This window comes from Bubalus kerabau, chromosome 10 (genome assembly GCF_029407905.1).
Source record: "Bubalus kerabau isolate K-KA32 ecotype Philippines breed swamp buffalo chromosome 10, PCC_UOA_SB_1v2, whole genome shotgun sequence".
NCBI classification, from domain to species: domain Eukaryota; kingdom Metazoa; phylum Chordata; class Mammalia; order Artiodactyla; family Bovidae; genus Bubalus; species Bubalus kerabau.
This window is the reverse complement of record NC_073633.1, coordinates 11,950,547-11,961,894: the sequence shown is the minus strand read 5'-3', so window position 1 is coordinate 11,961,894 and position 11,348 is coordinate 11,950,547. Positions and strand designations below refer to the sequence as shown.

Below are 11,348 nucleotides of genomic sequence, written 5' to 3'. Positions count from 1 at the left end.
CGTTATCCACCGCGCTGCGAGCGCGCGCCGCCGCGCAGCGACCTCTACCGCCCGCGGGGCGCAGCGCCCGGGCGCCTGGACCCGCCCCCGTCCGGCCCCCGGGCTTGGAGGAGGGGGCTGTACTGCTCCTGGGCCGGGATCCCCTGCAGCTGGGGCCCGCGGCCGCCCCGCCTGCTTTTTCACTTGTGGAGCGTTAAGAGGGTGGAAGTGAACCTCCGCGGAAAAGAGCAAGAAAAACCGCAGAAGATACAGCCAGCCCCAGCCGTCCGGGGTGTTGCTCAGTTACAGAGGGACAAACAGCGTGGTTCCTTTTCCTCTGGGGAGATTGCGCCTTGACTTTTTTTTTTTTCGCTGCAAACGTTGTTTCTGTGACTCCTTTTCTGTAAAATACAGGGTTCCCCTTTCATGACCAGAAACTGAGAGTGTGTGTGTGTTGGAGGGAAAAGATAAACACTCCCCGAGCAACCACTCAAAACACCATCCTGGGCTCGCCTTCGGCCCGCTCCCCTCCCCCAAGTACAGAACTATGGCCCAGCCCAGCTGGGGTCGACACCACAAAAACCTTTTCCGGCTAAGCTTTTAAGGAAATTAAACTGCATGTGGCAGTTTTTAAAGTTTGGTTTTTAGTGTGTGTGTGTGTGTGTGTGTGTGTTTTAATGCAGTCACCTGGAGCTGTTTTTCTTTGTGTCTCGGAGTGATAAGATTTGGAGGCATGTGGGACTCTTCTATACTGGTGACCTCACGTGCTTGTCAAACGTGGAATGTATGGGTTGACCAGATGGCTGGTCAAATAAACCAACCCAGGTGGAGATACAAGAGGTGAGTTTGTTGGAGAAAAGGTGGCATAGTGACACTAAGCATTTTTAAGTCTGCGAAGATCAGGGTGGCCAGCTGGTTCCCGATTCACACGGGAGCTATAGTCCTTCTCAAACGTGTGAAAACTCAGATTCCAGGGCCCCATCCTCAGAGCTTCCAGTTCAGTTGGGTCTGGAACAGGGCTCATGAATCTGCATTTCTAACAAGCTGCCCTGTGATGGTAGAAAAAAAGCAGGAGGGATCTCAGTTGGATTCAGGGGAATGTGTTCTGATGGAAGAGCAAGGGGATTCTATCCCACTCCCCTCTTTTTTTTTCCCCTGGAGTCATGAGATTCTCAGCGGGTTAGAATGGGTTGAGTGGGAGCTTTCTCCCTAAAAAGCAGAGGCCCCTTCTTATAAGAGCAATTCACAGGTGAAATAATCACATTTTGAGGCACAGCACTCTGTCAGCGTTCAGCCAGACAGGGGCATATTCAAGGGGAATTTCCTGTGTTTCTGGACATGCTGAATTGGATATTTCAAGTTCATTTCATCTCAATGATTCCATGTATTAAGTACTAACAATTAAGCCCTTACTCACACATTATCAATTTTCAGGATGAGTGTATGATTTAGGACCCAAATAAGCGGGTAGTCTATGTATTTAAGGGTTTCCCTGGTGGCTCTGTCTATGGGGTCACACAGGATCGGACACAACTGAAGCGACTTAGCAGCAGCAGCAGCAGCAGCTGGTGGCTCAGATGGTAAAGAATCTACCTGCAGTGCAGGAGACCTGGGTTTGATCCCTGGATCAGGAAGATCCCCTGGAGGAGAGCATGGCAACCCACTCCAGTATTCTCACCTGGAGAATCAACATGGATAGACAAACCTGGCAGGCTACAGTCCATGGGGTTGCAAAGAGTCAGGCATGACTGAGGGACTCTTTTTTTTCTTTTTTTTTTTTAAATGTATTTAGAGGTGGGAGGAAAATCACTGTAAACCAGAATGGTCAAGGAAGATGATAGCATTTGAACATATGGTTTGAGGTGGACCTTGAAAAAATGGGTAAGAGTTGGATGCAGAATGTCTATTTCTGAAGGACAGGCAAGAACAAGGGACAATGGGGGTGGTACATGAGGCTGGGTGAGGGTGGGAACTTTGAAGCTGGTTTCAGATCATAGAGGTCACTGAAGGTGGGCATAAGAGGACTGGATATTATCATAGAAGTAACTGAGAGCTCAAAGTTTTAAGGCCTGGGAGCAGCATGATGCAACAGAATTTAGGGAAGAGGAATCTTGCAGCAGATAATAGGATGGATTGGAGTGGGGCAGCTGGGGGTACTGACACCAGGTGGAAGGGGCTGTGGCAGAGCTGGAAGAAGGAAGCGAGGAGTTTCAGTGAGGTTGATCTGAGGCCAGCAAGACTGAAAAAGAGAGTTTTAATACAAAGCAGTTGGTGCCATCAATATATAAATATCACCAAATGTAATACGTAAATATCCGTTAATGGTAGAAGGTGAAGATTAAAACAAAAATAGGTCGTGTGCAGGAGAGTGGTTCTAAGTTCACATTCCAGCTGTCAGCTCTTCTCTGAAGGCTCTGGGGAGGTTTCAAAGCTCTGTCATGGCTAACGTTTCTATGGAAAACTTAATGCTAAGAAGAAATTGTAAAAGCAAATGCTCTTGATTTTTTTTGCAAGTGCTGAAATTAGTCTTTTGGATTTCAGTCTGTGTTCACTGGGTAACAGTACTATCTCACAGATCACTTCTCTGCAGTATCTCAGGAAAGAAACTTGTCTGCAGAATTCTGGGCTATTTTCTCTTAGGGTTTGACCCTGGAAGAGACTGATTCAAATAAACACAAGGCAAAGTGCCAGCTTACTTTGCCATCTGACTATGCTTGTGCAAATATTAAAACAAAACTGAGGCCATCTAATGAAAAATGTTTTTTTTATAAACCAAGAAGAGTTTTTTCTTTCATGTAAAACAAAAGATGACACTGGAAAACTACTAGACCTGGTAAAACAATTTTTTAAGCCTATTATTTTATTTTTCAAAATATTTTTTATTTACTCATTTGTCAGTGCTGGGTCTTAGTTGCAGCACATGGGATCTTCAGTCTTTGTTGAGGCATGCAGGATCTAGTTCCCTGTCCAGGGATCGAACCCAGGCTCTTTGTATTGGGAGCCCAGCGTCTTAGTCACTGGACAACCAGGGAAGTCCCAACATTATTTTAAAAATGATTGTTTTCAGAGGCCACCTGTCTCACGAGTAGTTGAAATGAGTTATTTGGGGAAAAAAATGCAACTTTGTTTTTATAACAAAATAGACTATTCACATCAAGAGCATCCAACAAGATTTTAAAAGTATTTTTGAATAAAGATCATGGCATTTAACATTCCAGCCACCTTTGAAATGATCTGGTCATTTTCCAATAATATCATGTTATGGATCATTTTAACATTTTTACCAAATAGTGACCAATGTGTTTTCAAAAGCATCACCCAAAGAAGTAAGTCATGAAGAAATGACAGGAAAGAAATCATTCCAGCCTTTCTCAAAGTCCTAGAAGACTTTGGGTTATTAAAATTTTCCAACTTATTCCCTGTCCCAGAAAAAGATGCTTAGCAGGAGCAGGATCTGCATTTTATTGCAAAAGAGACCTCTGTACCTAAAAAGGGAATGTTACAGTCCAACATAAGATTTCAAAAAAGAAGAAGAATATGAACAGAAATAAGTGTAACAGCCAGTGTTTCAGTTCTCAAAAACAAAAGCCTGGTAGTAGTATCAGGGTAGAGGATAACTGTAGAACTGGTGGCCTCTACGCATCATTTTATGGCCAAGGAAACAGAGAGGCATAGAAAAGTTGCATGGTTTCCACGGAAGAAAAGAAGCTTAGTGACAAGTCAAGTCTTCTGAGAGTCTCTGTCCATTGCCTGACTCTTACATCCCTTTGTGGAACATGGTCTTAATTGGCAGATGAGAGGCAGGTAAACTTCTAGCTGACCTAGGAGAGCTTGGCCATTTTGAAAGAAGTTTGACTATCAGAGGATGAAAATGAAGATACCTATTGTGTTACTAACCTGGACTCTTGGATTCTTGAATCAATAGAGATTGGTAAGAGGCCATATGAGAAATTCGGGCAAGGCTTTCTTGGGACTCATGCTGCAGCAAGAGAGAACGAAAACAAAAAACAGGTGCCCTTGTTCATAGCGCTACCTGAGTAGGGTGGGGTGGTTCCTTAAAATGCAGTGAGGGCAGGGGCGGATTGGTGGATCGGGCGGAAAAGGGTGGTTTGGGTGGTCTGCCTACTCCCTTGGTGGAGCTGTGTGCAGGGATCATGCATGGTACCCTGCTTTTGCTCATGGCGCCTCGGAAATGGCATTTGGCCTTTTTGCCTCTTATTGTTCATAACTGTCCCGGCCATGCGTGCATGCAGGTTTTTCCAGCCCCTCATTATTTCTTTGCATTCTGTTGCTCTAGGAGATGTTTGTCCAGGACATTTGACCCTCCCGTAAAGGGTCCCAGGTCGCATCCTGTCTCAATTAGGTGACAAAATGATAAAGTATAACAAATGTGGGGAGTTAGGAGTTCTCATATGATGTTGGGAGAAGTGTCCTTTGGGTAATCATTTCTAGGTGTAAGCTGGTCCTCTCTGGTTAAAGAGGTACATTTTGTGAAATCCAGCAATTCCATGTCTACTAAGATCCTTTAGAGAAACTCCCACATCCAGGGAAACATATACAAAATGGTCATTCCAGGGAAAAACAGCCTAAAGGTCATCTAGTGGCAGAATAAATACATTGTGATACATAAAAATAGCAAATGATAAATATGTGATGCCAATTATATGCAGTTAACAAACATACAAAATAACATTACATAATAGACATAGAGACATATGCCTTTGGTAAAAGTATAACAAATGCATAGACAAAATATGCCAATTTTAGAATAGCAATAACTTCTGAGAAATTCGGGAAAGGAATGGAAGCTGAAAAGGTAGACAAGGAACATCAAATATATATATTACATTTAATTTCCTTTTAAAACACTGAAGCAAAAATGGCATTTGTTGTATCCAGGTGGTATGTATGCACCTTCTTAATGTATTAAATTAAAACATTAAAATCTCTCTCTCTGTTTGGAATGCTTTTCAAGATATTTTTTTAAAAAGAAACAAGCATTTTGTTAGTATAGTCAAATAGAATTAATGTCTTTGTTGGTTTACTGCTTTTTGAAATTCAGATTAATTTTCTTGAGTAAGGCAAATCTATACTACTTCAAAACAAAGCCTCATTGAGATACACCTTCTGATGATGGCAATCTGAATGTACAAACACACATATCCTTCAAGAAAGGTACTTATTATCTGGGGAAGGGATTGTGGCTCCCACCCCCAAACTCAGCTGCCCCCTAAGGCGCCGCTGGGACCCACTTCCTGGTGACCAGCTTCTCCATTTGAGGACTGGTTAATGACTCCTGGTCTTCCGGTTCAAACAGAACAAGGGACAGCTCTTGCCTTCATGAATGGGGGGAGGGTTGACCCTAGGTCTGGTCTGTTGTGTAAGCAGAAATTGCCACACTTTGACAAAGCACTGCTTAAATATTTTGGTGGGGCGGCCTCCACTTTAAAGTTTTTGAGGAGGGTGGGGGTGGGGATTTGTCAACCAGCTGCTAAAGCTCAGCTACTCAGCTTGTTAAGAGTTAACTTCACATCTGGATCTAGTCAGTGTGAGGCTGAGTGCAAAAGCCAACAGAGAACCAAGGAATACCATAGCAAGGGGGGCAGACATGACCAGCGCCTGCCTTTCGTCATAAATACAACCTTCACCTCAAGCTCAGCAGGTAAAAAATCAGAATCACCCAATTCCGCGTCTCCCCCCATCTACCAATGGGTCTTTTCTCTTTCTACCTTCCTCTGTTAATACAAACATTTCCAGTCACTTAGATTTTTGAAGTTTTGATCTCCATCATTTTGGATTCCTCCAGGATCACAGCTCAGTATCCAGTTAGCCACTAAGGTGTGATGTTTTGTGTGTGTGAATATCTCTCTTGCGTATTAATGCATCTTCATTTTTTTTTTTATTCACATAGTCACCACTACCACTCCACTTTGGTGCAATCTCTCAGCTGGGCTGTATCGATGGCTAGTCCTGCATCAGTTTTTTTCCTTCTTGCAATTTAACTTCATTTTTTTTTCCCTCCTCTAAATTCCTATATCAAATATCTTTATTTGTACTCTCCTTTGAGCCTTTAGCAAATGCTACTTTAGTCACTATTTATGTTTTTATTGTTGTCTTGATTAAAAAAAAAAAAAAGTTAGCACTTGGGAAACCCAGATTTCAACTTTAGTTCCCAAATAGTAAATGAAAGAAGTAACCCCGGAGGGCTGAAGATAGCAGTGTGGAAAGTTATAGCTGTTGAAAGTCTGCTGATTTTCCAGGTGTTTAATTCCAAGCTGGGATTTTTTTTTTTCCTAGAGACTTTGACAGTCTAAAAATTGAGAGCTTTCATGGAGGTGGAATTTGACCTTTGTCTAACATGAAGCTTTTGACCTTTTGAACACAGTAGGTGTTCCAAAAAGACAATCACAGTAGAAATCTATTTGGTTCTGGGCAAGTGCTGACATCAACAAATAGGGTCTGCCTACTACACATAAAGATTATCATATGATCTCTACAGTTTCTAAGCCGTGTCAATAAAACCAGCTGGTTGGGGAAGGCTTCTGAAATCAGTTGGCTCTGGCTGCTATAACAAAATACCATAGACCAGGAGGTTTAAACAACAAACCTTGTTTCTCACGCTTCTAGAGGCTGGGAAATTCAAGATCAAGGTGCCAGCTGATTTGGTTCCTGACGACAGGCCTCTTCCTGGTTGACAGACGGCCATCTTCCCATTAGGTCCTCACGTGGCCCTTCCTTGGAACATGAGTGCTGGCAGCGGGTGGGGGAGAGGGAGAGATTTCCTGCAGCTTCCTTTTCAGCAGGGCATCAATCCCATCATGAGTTGTTATTGTTCAGTCACTCAGTCATGTTGACTCTTTGCGATCCCACGGACTACAACACACCAGGCTTCCCTGTCCTTCACCAACTCCCGAAGCTTGCTCAAACTCATGTCCATTGAGTCGGTGATGCCATCCAACCATGTCAACCTCTGTTGTCCCCTTTTCCTCCTGCCTTCAATCTTTCCCAGCATCAGGGTCTTTTCCAGTGAGTTGGCTCTTCACATTAGGTGGCCAAAGTAGTGGAATTCAGCCTCAGCATCAGTCCCTCCAATGAATATTCAGGACTGATTTCCTTTAGGATTGACTGGTTGGATCTCCTTGTAGTCCAAGGGACTCTCAAGAGTCTTCTCCAACACCACAGTTCAAAAGCATCAATTCTTTGGTGCTCAACCTTCTTTATGGTCCAACTCTCACATCCATACATGACCACTGGAAAAACCATAGCTTTGACTAGACGGACCTTTGTCAGCAAAGTAATGTCTCTGTTTCTTAATATGCTGTCTCAGTTGGTCATAGCTTTTCTTCCAAGGAGCAAGTGTCTTTTAATTTCATGGCTGCAGTCACCATCTTCAGTGATTTTGGAGCCCAAGAAAATAAAGTCTGTCACTGTTCCCATCATGAGAGCCCACCTAATTTAACTCTAATTTCCTCCTTGCTTTCAGGTTGCTCAGTGGTAAAGAATCTGTCTGCCAATGCAGGAGACCCAAGAAATGCAGCTTGAATCCCTGTGTTGGGAAGATCCCATGGAGTAGGAAATGGCAACTCACTCCAGGATTCTTGGCTGGAAAATCCCATGGACAATGGAGTCTGGCGGGCTCACTGAGTCAGACAGGACTGAGCATGGGCACGAATTTCCTCCTTAAAGGCCCCACCTCCAAATATCACCACACCATCACATTGGGCTCCAACTAACGAATTTGGGGTATTGGACGGGAGGGACACATTCAGTTCATGGCACCTTTTTTCATTTTTCTAAAATGTCTATAAGCATGTTGGAGTGTCACAGTTATTTTACCAGATCTCATCTTCTATAGTTTTGGGGGAATTTACTATGAAGGAAGACCACATAGGCAGAGTTGAAGCTTAAGGCAGGAACCTCCCGCTGGTCAGCCACAAGGCCCAGTGGGGGAGGGGAGGGGAGGCAAGACAGTCACGACAAAAACAGTGCCTAATGTTCTGTCATTTTAAACTCTGTTCAGCATGAGGTTTCACAAAGCCCTCAGCCCTTCTCCCCACTCCAAGTGTTACACATACTCCAGTGGTGTTTATTTAAATTATCTTAAGGTGAATTTAAATTGTTTTTACTTTGAGAGTGAATTCTACAGACACTTGAAAGAATTAAGGACATTCTTAGCAGCCAAATTAAACAAAATAGACAGAGTTAGGAATTTATCTTCTGCAAACTATAACGTTAACTTCAAGTGTCTTTTTTAAAATGTGGTGAATTAAGCTCTTCTGAATGTCTGGAGTTTATATCTTCTCAGAATATCTGTTAATTAGTATAAACTTGAGTCCTAAAATAATGTTTCCTTGAAATTACGTGAGGTGCTTTGCAAAGAAGAAAGAAAGCAGTTAGCTACCTCTAGCTAGAAATGCTTTGGAGAGAAGGATCTGTCCAGTAGGTGAAGAGCCCTTTTCAATAACCAACAAAACCTTTGATGACAAAATTTTTCAAAATTTAGCCCCAATTCTCATGCAAATCCATTCCAACATTACCAAACATGTACCTAGGATGGTAAACTTCTCATGGACCAGAAGATCTGAGCTCATTTTAATTTTGTAACTTTTACATTAATTAGTTTGTAAACAAATTTACAAATACCTCTTTTAAATCTAAATGACTTTTTCAGTTTTCATTCTATTTTAACATTAGTAGGAATTTTTTCTAGTTCTTCTATTTAGTGCTTCTCTATGATAATACAGATTTAATTCAGCTAAGCCTGGGTATCCACTCTATGGCAGGGTCTTAAGCAGTTTTATAGTATTTGGCCTCAAAAATTGGGTTTTGGAATTTGACTCTTGTTAACTTCCCTTGATTGAGTTGTTCAGTCCCTTAAAAAAAATCCCCAGGATATGGTGGCCAAGAGCCCACAAAGGGAAGAGGTCACACTTCCCCTCTCCTCCTCCTCTGTAACCTCACACCAGGAGGGCACTGGCACCAATTCTTCTCCTATGATGCCTCTATCAGGCTTCATTGGTGCCTCTGATGACGGTTCTATTTTAGAACATTTTTTAAAAGAAGAAAAAGAAAGAGAAGAGCTGATACATAAAAGTACTATTTCCAGGTAATTTTCATTTATTCTTCAAAGAGATTTTGGGTCTCTATGACTTGTGGCTCCTAAAAAAAATCATCTGTTGTTCTAGTTTAACAGCTCTTCAATTTTTTCCACTGCTTGTACACATGGTACTTGCATATAGGAGATGGATAGATAGATGAGCTGTGATCAGTTGTGTCTGACTCTTGTGACTATAGCCCACCAGGCTTCTCTGTCCATGGAATTTTCCAGATAAGAATACTGAAGTGGGTTGCCATTTCCTTCTCCAGGGGATCTACCCAACCCAGGGATCGAACCCATGTTTCTTGAGTCTCCTACATTGGCAGGTGGATACTTTACCACAGCACCACCTGGGCAGTCCTGATAAATATGCGTCGTATCCATGGATGATTAACTTCAAAAGTTAATCCAAAATTAATGTCTTAGTGCATCCTCATCACTTGCCTCTCTCAAACGGGGGTCCTGAAATCAATTTCTTGCCAGTCCCTGAGTCTTTGATGCCAACAAACCCTATAGTGAAGGGAAACTTAAGGAAAACCCCATATCTGACAAATGATCACACTTTTAAACAGCACCTGGCTTTGGTAGAGAGTTAAACCTTGGTAGTAGACCTCTATGTAAAGTAGTAAGTGCATGCATTGCAAAATCTCTCCCCTAAGAGCAGAAGCATCACAAAAGTATATAAAATATTAGCATAGATTCAGAGGGCAGGTGGGCAACTGTGATGTCTCTGAGAAGGAAAAACACAATGGCTTTCAATGCAAGGCCATTCATTCCAACCAGCCAACCAAATCAACTGCCAGCAATAGTCTCATGAAACAAAATGAAAGTATGCATTTGTCCTTCCTGAGAGCTGCCCATCACAGACAGGACCCTGGAAAAAGCCCTGTGGTAACAGCGGGTCATTGTGCAGCGGCTCCAGGAACAGCAGTAGGGCGCAAACGTTACTGTTCTAATCGCTCTGCTGTCTAGGGACCAAGGCAAAAGAGAGGAGGGGTCAGGAAAAACCCAAGCCGCAGAAATAAAGGTAGAAGAATGACAGGTTACGCCTCATAACAGAAAAAGAGAAAACAGTCCCAAGCCCATAGGGATCATGGCAGGTGTTGAGATGAGTGTAGCATCAAGAAAATACTCTCTTGGGGCAGAGTATGATACCGGTTTCCACTTGGTGGCTTGGAAGAAGAGAGCTTTGATGGAATTCACTGTGCTGTGTCCTTCTCCGTTAGCAGCTTCTAAATGACAGCAGGCAAAGCTGTAAGTATCGGAGGAGAAGCCAAAGAGAAATGATCAACATGGTTAGCTGCCTGGGGGAAAAGAGGCCAGGATGGGACCTTCAGGAGAATCATCCAGCTTCTTAGGATGGGACTGGGAGAGCCCCGCGTTCACTTGGAGAGGGGAAGATGAGTTGGGAACCATGACAAAACCATGCCCTGAAAAGAGTGTCTGTGAAAGAAGCTCCATCGCGACAAGTGAATCTTGGGTCAGAGGCAGGACGGACGTGCCCAGAGCTGGACCAGTGGGGCTCAGCTTGTGCAGTTGCTGGACTTCTCTCTTAGTCAGTTCCCAAGCATAATCTCTCTGACATGTCTTTTGTGGTGGAAACCATGCTAAACGTTGAGAGATAGAAAGAAAGGAATAGAAACCATGATCTGTGCCTGCCAGTCAGCAAAGGACAGTTCTATTTTGCTTTTGCCTGATTTTATGCAAATCTTTCATTCCAAAAGGCCAGCTAGATCTAATACACCAAGGTAAAGAACTATGAGTGGGTTGGGGAGAGTTTATTCTATTGACCTAGGTGATATGGTGATATTCATGAAAATGTTGTTTACATGTTCAGTTTCACAAAAGAATGGTTCAAAAACTAAACAGTTGAATGGAGAAGACAACAGACAGAATTTTAGGCAAAAAAAAAAAACAGGCTCATTTTTGTCATCTAAATTATTACCTGTATTAGCCCAAACTAAGTCATTTTTATTGTTGAGCTCCTACATAGATAGAATTTAGTTGCGATAGCAAAAAATATTCAGAACAGAGAAATATGTCTTATTGTCCTAAAAGTTGTCTGTCCAGTCTTGCTGCTTTTAAAAGTTGCAGAGAATCACACTCTGTGAGTTCAAATACTTCCTTTTATGCTGAATAAATAAACTTGCTTCCAAGTCAGGATGAGCAGGCAGTTCCAAACACTGAACACTTAATGACATTCAGCATGAAGTCCTGGATGTGATCTGTAAAATCAGGGGTTAGTACATTCTTAACCTTTACAAAAAGACAA

At 42.6% G+C, this 11,348-nt stretch overlaps 1 long non-coding RNA gene across 1 annotated transcript; it reads left to right on the top strand.

The window, feature by feature from the left end:
- The first annotated feature begins 4,105 nt into the window (after positions 1-4,105).
- On the top strand, positions 4,106-7,790 carry LOC129620389 (uncharacterized). The gene is made up of 2 exons (XR_008698507.1): positions 4,106-5,641; positions 7,463-7,790. It is a non-coding gene; the product is annotated as an uncharacterized LOC129620389 (long non-coding RNA).
- Positions 7,791-11,348: the final 3,558 nt, after the last annotated feature.